This window comes from Saccopteryx bilineata, chromosome 4, assembly GCF_036850765.1.
Source record: "Saccopteryx bilineata isolate mSacBil1 chromosome 4, mSacBil1_pri_phased_curated, whole genome shotgun sequence".
In the NCBI taxonomy this organism is placed as follows: domain Eukaryota; kingdom Metazoa; phylum Chordata; class Mammalia; order Chiroptera; family Emballonuridae; genus Saccopteryx; species Saccopteryx bilineata.
The window spans coordinates 233,769,981-233,779,039 of NC_089493.1; positions in this window are offsets into that span (position 1 = coordinate 233,769,981).

The window sequence follows — 9,059 nt, forward strand, 5'->3', positions numbered from 1 at the left end:
TGTTGTTGCAACTGTAAAGGAAACTTTTATTGAGTTCATTTTCCGAAGTTTCATTGTTGTCATATAGAAAAGCAATAGACTTTTGTATATTGATTTTGTATCTTGCAACTTTATTGTATCAAGTTATTGTTTCTAATAGTTTTTTGGTGTAGTCTTTGAGGTTTTTACATAAAGGATCATGTTTTCTATAAAAACTGGTACCTTTACTTCTTCTTTCCTGATATGGATACCTTCTATCTCTTTCTCTTGTTTGATCACTCTGGCTAAAACTTCTAGAACTATGTGAAATCAGAGTGGAGAGAGTGGGCAGCCTTGTCTTGTTCCTGATTTTAAAGAAAATACTCCATTTTATCACCATTTAGAATGATATTAGCTGATGGTTTGTCATATGTGGACTTTATTATGTTGAGGTATATTTTTTCTATTCTGGTCTTATTGAATGTTTTAAACATAAAAGGATGTTGTATCTTGTTGAATGCTTTTTCTGCATCTATTGATAGGATCATAAAATTTTTGTTCTTTGGTTTTTGATGTGGTGTATTATGTCAGTGGATTTATGTACATTGAATTGTTCTTGTTCTCTTGGAATTAATCCCACTTGATTGTGATATATAATTTTTTTATGTTGTTGTATTTTATTTTTTAGTATTTTGTTTAAGATTTTTGCATTTGTAGTATGATTGTGTTTTTTCTTGGTTCTATTTTTAGATCAGTTAGTAGATGTGTTATATATTTTTGTTTCCTGGTTCAGTGCATATATATTAATAAGTCTTATGTCTCCTTTATCATTATGAAATATCCATCTTTGTCTCTGGTTAACTTTGTTGTCTTGAAGTCAGCATTGTCAGATATGAGTATGGCAACAACTGCTTTTCTTTGGATATTATTTGCTTGGAGAATCATCTTCAACCTTTCACTTTGAATATCCCTTTGTCCTTGCAGTTTAGATGTGTCAAAAGCCCTGCTGCCACAGCTACCTGATTACCTGTGGCTTCTGGCACCACTGTTGCCAGGAGACCAGCATCAAATTTGCTGCATGTGGTTTGCCACCAAGTTTCTGGGTATGTAGATTCTTCTGTGGTCTAGAGAGGATGACAGAGTCATACTATTGCTGCTTTCTTTTTCCTCTAAAGAGGCCATGGTGGGGGGTGGGAGGTGCTAAAGTCACAGTTTCTGTGCCCATTGCTGCTCTCACACTCACTATGGCTGTGGGCTCAGCCTTCACCAGAATTAGAGGACTGGTGATGCAGCCACTGCCTCTGCTGTTTCTTATGTTATACCTCTCTTATGCATTTCAATCACCCTACCTTCAGATATACAAATGTATGGATCTCTCAGGCATTCTAGCACATTAAGCAGAGAAATGTTTGTTGATTTACAGATTTCCCACTAGCTGTAAAATGAAGCAAAAGTGAGCATCTCACTCCACCATAATGCTGACATCTGTCTCTCCAACTTTATAAATGGGTCTACCAGAGTTAGTGCTCTAATGTTTTTTTCTTCTAGTTATTAAGCTCTTAGTTTCATTTACACACACTGTGTTCATCCACCATCTGTGTCAACTTAATCATCACTAGCTGGGAGTCAAACTCCCGGAGGCCTATGACTTATCATCTTGAAGCCTAATAGTTCTTTTGTTTGAGTGCAAGATTTACTTTCTCTGTTTCTGCTCATTATATATTTATTTTGCTTTTTTAAATTGCCTTTTTAATTATAATTAAACATGCCTATGCCTCTTATATATGTTATCTATGTTGTTGAGGTAGAAGGAGAATTTAAGAACAGTGTTTACAGTTCCATTTAGACTAAAATTCTGTTTTACTGCTTTACTCAAGAAAAAGTATAGCCTTTTACTTTTGGAAGAAAAATCTAACATCATTTTCTCATTAGATGTGGTGATAAAATTATTGTAAATTGGACACAAAACTATACCTAGATAAGTAAGCTATGTACTTTCCTTTAGTAGCATACTATTGAATGCACTATTTAATGGAATTATTTTAGTTGTTAAATATGAAATGATTTTCCTTTCTATTCAATATATTTCTATTTAAAACAGAAACCCCATTGATTTAGAATTTATATTTAAATGTTAATCAATAAGCACATATACATTAATTTTCACATGCCCAGAAGTGTACTATATATTGTGAGTGACACACATACACACACACACACATTTCTCCCCTCAAGAAACTTATAAATTATTTACCTTAAAAATGTAAATTTCCCAAAACATAATAGGCAAATCAGAAATATCATAGTTTTGCATGACTTTTTATGGATATAAATTAATATAATTTTTTAAAAAAATGTCTACCATAGCTCTAAGACCCATTAAATAAGGCAAAAATATTTGTATTTATGGACAATATGAAAGTGAAGCATAGCCTGACCTGTGGTGGCACAGTGGATAAAGCATCGACCTGGAAATGCTGAGGTCGCCGGTTCGAAACCCTGGGCTTGCCTGGTCAAGGCACATATGGGAGTTGATGCTTCCAGCTCCTCCCCCCTTCTCTCTCTCTGTCTCTCCTCTCTCTCTCTCTGTCTCTCTCTCTCCCTCACCTCTCTAAAATGAATAAATAAAAAAATAAAAATAATTAAAAAAATCTTTAAAAAAAAAAAAGAAAGTGAAGCATAGAGAGGGCCATATAATTTCTATGTATTTTTACCAAACAAAAATAACATATTGCAGTAATCTCCCCTTAAATCTTTGGTCTCTAAATTCCTTACTGTTTCCTTTACCTCTTAAACTTATCAAATTTACTCCATATTTACAATTCCTCACAACACTGCCATGAAAATAATATAGTCCTTGAAACAAGTGGCTTTTTTTATGAGCATAAATTTTATTTCAAATTTTATCCTCTAAGGACCTACTTCCTGTTACACTGTATGAGAATATTTAATTTGTGTAATAAGAAAATAAATGATGTGTCTCTTCTATTGAAGCTTATGAGAAAATACCTATCACATGTTTTGATGTTTACTGTTTAAAATATGGGGCTATTATCAATGTGAAAACTCAGAGAAAAGATGCCATATATAATTTTTCAAGCTTTTAGCTTGCTTTCCTTTGTTACTATTGGTTCACTTAAGATCTAAGGCAACCAAAAACAGTATGTTCTAAAGTTAATAAAAGATAACTCAGCAGATTAGTTGAACTATACATAAGTGTGGGTACATCATGGAAAATCTAGCATAATATTAGATAATACTGACTATTTGCACACATTATACTTGAAGTTCTGAAATAGTCATCCATTTATGTATGATTTTCACAGTCAAGCAAAATTGAGTGGTTGGGTTTTTTTTTTGTGGAAAAACAAAGGGAAGAAGAGATTTTGATGAGATTGACATCACTTTTACTACAATGATTTGATTACATATGCTCACATATTCTGACAGGTTTTATCTAGAGGTACATCAGCAGCATTTGACAGTATAAAATTATAAAACAATATAAAGTATAGACATGCCATTTAAATGCAGTACACACATGCAGATCTTTTTGGTATTACACTTTAGCGATTTGAAATCATCAAGATATTGTTATGTTGTCTTATTTTCTCTTATGACAATGTTATATGTGAATCCAAATTATGTCTAACAGCATCATGTATAAAGTCCCAGCATAGTTTTATAGCTCTTTGCTTGACCTCACCTATTAGAACTGGTTTTTCACTATTGTCTTACAAAATTAAATACCACAATTGCTGTTTTCTATACTAATTAATAAATGATGCATAGTATTACCTGGATAAATATGAGATCCCTTGATTTCTTATGTGCTTTTAGATACACAGTAGAGTAGATAATTAACTAAAATGAAAAAGCAAAACCTAAATATACATGGTCTATCTGTAGATGCAAAATGTAAATGTAAAATTAAAGGAGAAGAAAGCAGAATTGGTAAAAACTGTTGTGGCCAACTCATTTGCTTATCCAGATGAACTGCAGCCAAATTAGCTAAATAAAATTCCAGACTAATCATAAAAATTTCAAGTGATAAAATGTATATAATGATTTCTTCATGCAGGGTTTGATATAGTATAAGCTGGAATAAAATGAAATAAAAGCAGCAACTATTAACTAATCAAGTTGGGACAAATTCAGATGGATTTCACAATGTAAGGTTTATTGCTCTGCACATGTATTGGAAGTTAATACTAAATAGTTCTATGTGTAGGTTTTTAATAATTAAGGAAAGTCGAAGACACAAATTTAATATATTTCTGAAGCTAAATGTCAATTAACTCCTAGATATCATCAAATAGGTATTACAAGCTAAAAACCACAGTATAACTGTGCTGGCTGGGCCAAGTGCCCAAATATTTGGTCAAACCTCTTTATGATATTTCTGTTAAGGTGGTTTTGGATAAGATTAACTTTAAAATCAGTAAGCAGGTTATCATCCATGATGGTGGTAGCCCTCATCCAATTATTGAAGATCTTAAAAGACTAGTAGACTGAAACACTTCCCTGGTTATTTATCATGCCAGACTGCATTACACATTTTGCATTTACTAAGTCTATGCAATCTCATGATCCAATTTCTTTTCTTTTTTAAAAATTTATTTATTTATTTATTTATTTATTTATTTATTTATTTTTGGTGACAGAGACAGACAGAGGGACAGATAGGGACAGATAGTCAGGAAAGGAGAGAAATGAGAAGCATTAATTCTGCAGTGCAACTCCTTAGTCTCCTTAGTTGTTAATTGCTTTCTCATATGTTCCTTGACTGGGGGGTTATAGCAAAGTAAGTGACCCCTTGCTCAATCCAGCAACCTTGGGTTCAAGCCAGAGACCTTGGGATTCAAGCCAGCGACCTTGGGCTCAAGCCAGCGACCATGGGGTCATGTCTATGATCCCGCACTCAAGCCGACGACCATGCGCTCAAGCTGGTGAAGCTGTGCTCAAGCCAGATGAGCCAGCTCCCAAGCAGGTGACTCTGGGGCTTTGAACCTGGGTCCTCCACATCCCAGTCCAATGCTCTTTCACTGTGCCACCTTCTGGTCAGGCATGATCCATTTCATTAAATAAATATAATGTGCAAATTCCTCTCTCTTCCTCCCTATCTAAAATCAATAAAATAAACATAAAAAAATCCCACACATTTCTGTTGTTTAAGCCACCCAGTCTGTGGTATTTTGTTATGGCATTCCTCACTAACTATTATAGTTATCTTAACATTGCCAGAAATGTTAATACAAATTTAAAAATTTCAAGAATTTCTTGACTTCAGAATTCACTTCCTGAAAATGGCCAATGAGAGAGAAAGACTTCAATTTAAATATAGACTAGGTTTTATTAAATCTCTTATAGCTGAGGCTTTTGAACATGAGTATGTACTTATATCAGATAGTTCTAAAATTAGCTATACTCTCTAGAAACTTGAAGTAATGCAAGAAAGTACCAATTTACACAATTGACTGAAAAGGTTGCCATAGCCTTGAATAGTAGCATTCATTGTGGAAAGTTATAACATTATTATAGAGAGATTGGCATATTTGCAGTATAGCCCTAACTTTTGAGACAGGCATTGTTGAGAACAAAGATTCTCTCCAATAAAACATTACTTGAGAAGTTTATAAAAAAATTAAAGAAGAATGTATTAACCTACAAGTGTAAGTTTTTCTTTTTTTAATAAATTTTTATTAATTTTAATGGGGTAACATTAATAAATCAGGGTATATATGTTCAAAGAAAACATCTCCAGGTTATCTTATCATTAGAAGAAAATGTTTCTTCTTCCCTTACCCTGTGAGTCGCATAATTGGGCAAGCTCTATATACAGTTCTTCTAGTGAATTCTCGATAAGAATTATCTTCCATAGGAATTTGCCACAGGGAATTTTATATATCTCATCAAACTTTAAAATTATTTTGGCAGCTGATGGGGACAATGTGTAAATGAGAAATTAAATACAAAGTTAAATACCTCAAAAGATCATTTCATTGTAGTCAAAATTAAAAGAAAAATAAGATACTATCTTTTCTTGAATCAGTATAAGAAATTTATATAGTTAAAGAATTCTAAGCCAGTATTCTTAATTAATCCTCTATAAATTAATTTTATCTTTGTATTGTCATCTGCCTACCCCATGTATTTATCACCTCATACCCTTACTATTTCCATAGACATTCATTTTATAACACAGTTATGTACTTAGGGCACCTCAATACTTCCCCTATCAAGTTTCACATTTATCACCAATAATGTATGAGGAATTATTTATAGTACTTCAAAATAAATTTTATATTTCTTAAGCTAAGTTTACTCACTGGATAAAACACAGAAGGAGAAGATGGTTTGAGGTGAAACTAATACTTGTCAAATAAGCCTAATAATTGAAAAGAGTTGTGACATCTCACTGATGGTGTATATTTTAAATAATTAAAAATATTGGGTCCAAAGAATTCAAGATAAATCAGATTTCATGAATAATTAATATTATCACTGATGTGTTTTAAAAACATAAGAGGTCATTTTTGTAGAGTACTTTTTTTTTTTTTGAAGCTGGAAACAGGGAGGCAGTCAGACAGACTCCCGCATGCGCTCGACCAGGATCCACCTGGCACGCCCACCAGGGGGCGATGCTCTGCCCATCCCGGGGTTCGCTCTTTGCGACCAGAGCCACTCCAGCGCCTGAGGCAGATTACTGCATTTAAGGGTACTTATCTATGAATTAGTTATATCAAGGAGGACGTGGAAGCATAGTTTGTATCTATTGTATTTACTGAAACAAAATAAAATAAAATTACTGAAATTTTATAACAATGGATTATTTTCAACAGCCAGAGAAGGATAAACTATTATGAACTATGTGATGAATAATATAAAATGCTGTAAAATTGTCATAAAAAATAAGTGGGGGGGCACTGAATTTTATAATCTAAAAAAACTGACAAAGTTCAAGAAAACAGAAAATCTGTTTCTTGATAGTGATTTGCTTTCGGATATAATAAAGGATAACACAGTCTTATTGAATGTAGACTTTTTAGTTTAACTTGCCAAAGTAGAAAGCAAAATGGTTCATAGGTGATGATTTTAAAAAAAGCATTCAGTGTTTTCTGAACTTTTGGAAAATGAATTATATTATTAAGGTGTGGAGAACAAACTCCCAATTAGTTACAAAACAAACAAATAAACAAATAATAAAATAGTGTATTAACTATAATTCTAAGACTGTAGTAATTCAACAGGCACTTAATATTTCATTTTTTATTATTACACATTTTTCTAATCATAATCATGTATATTTAAAATATTTTTTGTTATTTAGGAAACACATCCTCATTGACAATTTTTTATAAAATTAATAATAAAAATGAGCAAAACAAATCAATCATAAAACTGTCTTCTGACTTATTGGGAGTTTCCACTTAAAATGATTAGCAAAAATATGAATTAATGTGCAACTTTGATTGATTTTGTAGCAGGACTCTAATGTTCAGATACTCAATTTACGTGAGTAGTAAATACATAAGGTCTTGGACTAGACAGATAAGTAAAAATATCAGTGGCAGTGACATACTAACTATATATTACTCTTAGTGAGGTAATATATTAGCCATAATATGTTTAGATATAAAAATATGAATAGAAATAAATCATGTAAACTAATAACATGTAGAAATTTTAGTTTTAAAATTAATTTACATAAATAATTCTAAAATTTGTTTTCAGGTGTTTTATCTATTATTTTTGCCCAGTAAATTTAAAATCTCTAATAATTTATAAAACAATTTGTTTTAAAATCTTTCATTATTTTTTAATTTATATTATGAAACATTTGTTTCATGGAATATTTGTTACCAACTTCTGAAAACACTCATGAATCCTCTTGGTCTTATTCATATAAAATAACCCTGTACTGATATCATAATAATGATGAACAAAAGCTTTTATAATAATATCTATTTTTCATAACATATCATGCATGGTGCATAATAATCAGTTCTATAAAACATTTTTTGATGTGATCTTTTCTCTGCATACCTTTTAAAGTTGCTGCAGCATCAAAAATTGTTTTTTTATGAGTTTCAAAAAAAAGAGTTAAAAAAATTAGTTTGTGACTTTCTCTGCAATTGGCTGAAACTTTCATGCCTTTCATTCAGGTCTCCATTAGTGGAAAGTGGTTTCAGCTAGCTGTACTCAAGCATTTCAGTCAATTACCAGCTTTTATCTTGTTGTTATCATGAAGGGCCATTTCTTTCCTAAAATGGTCAATTAAGTTCATGAAAATAAATGGTGAGGAATATAAAGTTTGTTAGCCATACTCTCAGAAGTGCACTGGTCTTGGGGAAAAACATTTTAGAGATTTCTTGATGAATAGAAATAGCTTTTGATGATTGTTCACATTTCTTTTTTCTCTGGCCACCATTCATGGTTAACAACGCAGTAATTGAGTATTTGAAAGCTCTTAAAATATCTACTGTATACTTAAAAAGGGTCCCATGTTTTTACTTAACTATTCCATTTGTATAAAGTACATTTAGAATCAATAGAGGTAGCAGGTTTTACTCGGAAATCATCACAAAAAGGTTCAGTTTTTTTTCTTCTTTTTAATCTGGGAAAAATGGGATTTGGAGAAGAAAAGCATTTGGAGAAAATTAATCAAGTGGGATGTATTCTAAGTATACAGAAATGTTATAACAATCTAAAACTCGCAATAGAAAAAAAATAGACAGCGAAGGCTTCCTAATTTGCATAACAATCTAACACTGTGAATGCTGAAAGCAAGGATACAGGCTTGAATAGGGCTGCATTTATTTGTTTATACTTTAATTTCTTCTTTTGTTCTTAAAACAAATTAAAAGTATTTACTGTTTGCCATTTCATACTTTACCCAAAGAATATTTTAGTTCTGATAGGCAAAACCGTGTAAATTAATTCTGTTTATATGCCATCTTCCAATTTACCCTGAAAAATGCATGCTATAAATGTGAAATTTGACTAACATCTTTCGGAATGATGAGTAAATATAAATTATTAGTCTTAAATCCATCAAGGAAAAAAATTTACGGATTTTTGTTTGCATTTTTTTATTGTTG